Raw genomic sequence first — 6,000 nt, forward strand, 5'->3', positions numbered from 1 at the left:
CTCTGTATAATGATACTGAGTATCTATATGCTGATAATAAACATGTCGCTCTGTATAATAATACTGAGTATCTATACACTGATAATAAACATGTCACTCTGTATAACTATACTGAGTATCTATACACTTATAATAAACATGTTGCTCTGTATAATGATACTGAGTATCTATACACTGATAATTAACATGTCGCTCTGTATAATATTGAGTATCTATACGCTGATATTAAACATGTCGCTCTGTATAATAATACTGAGTATCTATACACTGATAATAAACATGTCACTCTGTATAACTATACTGAGTATCTATACACTAATAATAAACATGTTGCTCTGTATAATGATACTGAGTATCTATACACTGATAATTAACATTTTGCTCTGTATAATACTGAGTATCTATACACTGATAATAAACATGTCGCTCTGTATAATAATACGGAGTATCTATAGGCTGATAATAAACATGTTGCTCTGTATAATAATACTGAGTATCTATACACTGATAATAAACATGTCGCTCTGTATAATGATATTGAGTATCTATACGCTGATAATAAACATGTCGCTCTGTATAATAATACTGAGTATTTATACACTGATAATAAACATGTCGCTCTGTATAATAATATTGAGTATCTATACACTGATAATAAACATGTCGCTCTGTATAATGATATTGAGTATCTATACGCTGATAATAAACATGTCGCTCTGTATAATAATACTGAGTATCTATACACTGATAAACATGTCGCTCTGTATAATACTGAGTATCTATACACTGATAATAAACATGTCGCTCTGTATAACTATACTGAGTATCTATACATTGATAATAAACATGTCGCTCTGTATAATACTGAGTATCTATACATTGATAATAAACATGTCGCTCTGTATCATAATACTGAGTATCTATACTGTTACGGTTGCCTCCAGGCTGGCTGGAAGTTGGACCGTAGAAATGGATGCTCCTAGCGCTTACCAAAGGACCATCAGCACCGCAGCCACCATAAGCACTGCAGACTCCACGAACCACCGCTGCTGGGCTGGTATCTCGCCGTCTGCTCTGCGCCCTGGACCTACGACCAGGCTCCAGGTTCCAATAGGCGAACCTCTTCCTTCTGTCGAGCGAAGCAGGATCAGGAACCAGAGCTCTTACAAGAGCTCAGTAGCTAAGGGAGTATGAAGAGCATAGCAATCCCTGTAGTGATTATAGCTGTCCCCTACAAACATGAGTCGAGGCTGCAAGTTAGAGGGTCAGAAGAGGTCTGAGGTCTGGAACACCCAGCCTGGCTTTTATTGAGGTTACATGCAAATAGGACACTCCCAGGGGGAGGCATAAAATCACCAATCACACATCTGGTGCAGCCCACACATTCCCTCCCCTCAGATAAACAGTTAAACCAATTATTACATACAGTAAAAATACAGTTTTTACACACACACTGTAACTTTAAAACCATACATCCAATTTCAATAAAAGTTGCATATTCCGACTCAGCATACATCAAACATAAACGCTTCCAAAAATCAGCCAAATCCCTCCAGTGGATCAAAAGTTAGCTGGAAGTCCTTTATGACCGACCGCAAGCACAATTTCCTGCCCAAAACAGTTCCATAGATTTGGGCTGTGCGGCCGGTCAATTTCATGCGGAAAAACGACTAAGTCCCATTTCGAACGGGACTTAGTCTCTGGAGCTGCAAGTTCAGTATGGGAGAAGGTAAGGGTCAGCGGTGTTCGGCAGAATGTGTAGCCGATTTTAGTTCCACAGAATCTTTAGCATACACCGCTGACCGCATTCGAGGAAACCAAGATGGCCGCCGCCACGTGCAATTAACCGGCAGTAACCTCACAGCCTGGGAGGTAAATTGCCTGCACACTTTAGCTTCTGGGTGGTCCGCCTGTGTGGTACTTGGTTCAGTAAGCCCTATTTACTGAACCAAGTGGGGGAAAGCCAGGAACAAGTTATTTTAAAGGTCTGGGGACATAGTCTTAAAGGGGCATTGTTCAGCAAAGTCACAATATGTCCCCAGACGCTTCTTAAAGGGCCATACACACCAATAAAAGTTAATACATTTTCAGGGGCACAATCTTCCAGGGGCCATAGTCATGAGGCAGGAGGCTGGCAAATAGGCTTCTCCACAATCCAGGGAAGCAGGGCAATTTTTCATTTAAAGGGCCAGTTACAAATAGCCATTTGTAACATATACACTGATAATAAACATGTTGCTCTGTATAATGATACTGAGTATCTATACACTGATAATAAACATGTCGCTCTGTATAATGATACTGAGTATCTATACACTGATAATAAACATGTTGCTCTGTATAATTATACTGAGTATCTATATACTGATAATAAACATGACGCTCTGTATAATAATACCAAGTATCTATACACTGATAATAAAGATGACGCTCTGTATAATACCAAGTATCTATACACTGATAATAAAAATGTCGCTCTGTATAATGATACTGAGTATCTATACACTGATAACAAACATGACGCTCTGTATAATAATACCAAGTATCTATACACTGATAATAAACATGTCGCTCTGTATAATAATACCAAGTATCTATACACTGATAATAAACATGACGCTCTGTATAATACCAAGTATCTATACACTGATAATAAACATGTCGCTCTGTATAATGATACTGAGTATCTATACACTGATAATAAATATGTTGCTCTGTATAATTATACTGAGTTTCTATACACTGATAAACATGACGCTCTGTATAATAATACGGAGTATCTATATACTGATAATAAACATGTCGCTCTGTATAATAATACGGAGTATCTATACACTGATAATAAACATGACGCTCTTGTAACGGACCGTTTCACTTACAAGAGGATAAAAAGCGAGAAGGGAGGGACTGTGTATGTATTGTGGAGTCAGAGGTCACTTACGTTTGAACTGTCCCAGTCGTCCGGGAAACGCTCGCACCTAAGTTTCTCTAGAGGACAGACCTTGGGTGTTTCGATTTTGTCCTCTACTCATAACTACAAAGAACATAGACTCCTATTACCTGTCTCTTTAACTTGGGAGAGGGGAACCTTAGAGACTATGGCATTGATAGACTCCGGAGCTGCTGAGAGCTTTATCGATCAAGTTTTTCTCACCAAACACGCTATCCCATCCCAGTTAAGGAAGACACCCTTGGCTGTTGAAGCCATTGATGGTAGACCTTTAGTTGAGCCTGTGATTTTCCGGGAAACCACACCTCTTAACTTAACTACTGGTATTCTACACAAGGAGGAGATATCTCTACTACTCATTTCATCTCCTTCTGTACCCATAGTCCTGGGATACTCCTGGCTTAAGAGACATAACCCCGTTATAGATTGGAAATCAGGGGAAATAGTTTCGTGGGGTCAGGATTGTCAAGAGAGTTGTTTAAAGAAAGTGTCACCTCTCTGTAGTGTTAACACACTTAATAACTCTACCGACTCTACTAAAATACAGATACCGTCCTTGTATCTAGATTTAAAGGCGGTATTTGACAAAGGAAAGGCTGATACCTTACCACCACATAGGCCTTTTGATTGCAAAATTAATTTACTTTCTGGTACTATGCCTCCCAGGGGTCATGTATACCCTTTGTCTACGAATGAGAACTTAGTCTTAGAGGAGTATATTCGTGAAAACCTAGACAAAGGGTTCATTAGGAGATCCTCCTCTCCTGCTGGGGCTGGATTTTTTTTTGTTAAAAAGAAGGATGGTTCTTTAAGACCCTGCATTGACTACCGAGGTCTGAACAAGATAACCATTAGAAATGCCTATCCAATTCCCTTGATCACCGAGCTTTTTGATCGATTAAAGGGTTCTAAGATTTTCACTAAGTTAGACCTTAGAGGTGCTTATAACTTGGTGAGAATTCACCACGGACACGAGTGGAAGACTGCGTTCAATACTCGATATGGGCACTATGAGTATACTGTAATGCCTTTTGGTCTCTGTAATGCCCCGGCGGTATTTCAGGATCTAATTAATGAAGTTCTTAGGGAGTTTCAACATGACTGTGTTATTGTATACCTCGATGATATACTTATACATTCCAGGGATATTGAGACTCACCACGGACAGGTCAGAAGGGTTTTACACAAACTCCTTCAGCATGGCTTGTACTGCAAATTAGAGAAATGCAGCTTTGACCAATCCCAAACTACCTTTCTTGGTTACGTGATTTCTGGAGAGGGGTTTGAAATGGATCCGGAGAAGCTCCAATCCATATTAGATTGGCCCTTACCTAAGGGTCTCAAGGCTATTCAGAGATTTATTGGTTTCTCTAATTACTACAGACGTTTCATTAAGGGATACTCCTCTATCATTGCTCCCATCACCAATATGACCAGACAAGGGGCTGATACTAAGAATTGGTCTACTGAAGCACTTCTGGCTTTTAAGACACTCAAGGAGCTGTTTGCTTCCGCACCAATTTTAGTTCACCCTGATACTACACTGCCATACCTACTCGAAGTTGACGCTTCTGAGACAGGTATAGGTGCCGTTCTGTCCCAAAGGTTGGGTGTGGATAAACCATTACATCCATGTGGGTACTTTTCCAAAAAAATATCAGGTACTGAGAGCAGATATGACATTGGTGACAGGGAACTCCTAGCGGTTATCATGGCTTTAAAGGAGTGGAGACATTTATTGGAGGGGACTTTGCATCCTGTTACTATTTTGACAGATCATAAAAACTTATCCTATATTGGGGAGGCTAAACGATTATCATCGAGACAGGCTCGTTGGTCTATATTCCTCACTCACTTCAACTACATACTCACATATAGGCCTGGTTCTAAGAATTCTAAAGCTGATGCCTTGTCTCGCCAATATGAACCTTCTGCCATATCTGAGCCGGTTTTGTCCTCTATAGTACCCAAGTGTAACATTATCGCTAACACTACTCTCAAAATCCACTCTCCGCTGCTTGATCAGATCAGGAGCTTGCAGCATCTGGCACCTAGACTGACTCCTGCGTCTAGACATTTCGTTCCTCCTGAACTCCAACTGGAGCTCTTACAGTGCCTTCACGAGAGTAAGGTGGCTGGCCATCCGGGCGTCCGCAAAACATATTCCTTGATCTCTAAGGATTTCTGGTGGCCTTCGTTACGGAGGGATATTAAGGATTTTATCGGAGCCTGTGAGGTCTGTACTAAGACTAAACTACCACATTCGCTTCCTTGTGGCCTTCTACAGCCTCTGGAAGTTCCAGAGAAACCTTGGTCCTGTGTGGCGATGGACTTTATTGTGGATTTGTCTGTTTCGAAAAGGCACACTGTTATCCTCACGGTGGTTGATAGGTTTACCAAGATGGCACATTTCGTACCTTTACCTAAACTTCCGACTTCTCCTGAATTGGCGGAGATATTTGCTAAAGAAATTTTTCGCCTGCATGGGATACCTTCTGAAATCACTTCTGATAGAGGCTCCCAATTTGTTTCACGTTTCTGGAGATCATTCTGTTCTCAATTAGGCATCAAATTGAATTTTTCTTCCGCCTATCATCCTCAGTCTAACGGAGCTGCCGAACGTACCAACCAAAAGATTGAGCAATATTTACGTTGTTTTGTTTCCGAACACCAGGACGATTGGGTCGGTTTGATTCCTTGGGCGGAGTTTGCGCACAACAATCTCGTTTGTGACTCTACTCATTCAAGCCCCTTCTTCATGAACTATGGCTTTCATCCATCTATTCTTCCCTCGTTTTCGCCTTCCCAAGGAGTACCGTCGGTTGATGTCCATGTTGCCAATTTGAGGAAGTTGTGGGATCAGACTCGACAAATTCTTCTACACAATTCTATGCTGGTTAAGAAACACGCTGATAAACGTAGAAGGGCGGCTCCGAATTTTGTTCCAGGCGATAGAGTTTGGTTAAGTACTAGGAATATTCGGCTTAAAGTTCCTTCCATGAAATTCGCCCCCCGTTATATTGGTCCCTACAGGATCTTGACTCGAATTA

Source organism: Pelobates fuscus, chromosome 1, assembly GCF_036172605.1.
Source record: "Pelobates fuscus isolate aPelFus1 chromosome 1, aPelFus1.pri, whole genome shotgun sequence".
Taxonomy (NCBI): domain Eukaryota; kingdom Metazoa; phylum Chordata; class Amphibia; order Anura; family Pelobatidae; genus Pelobates; species Pelobates fuscus.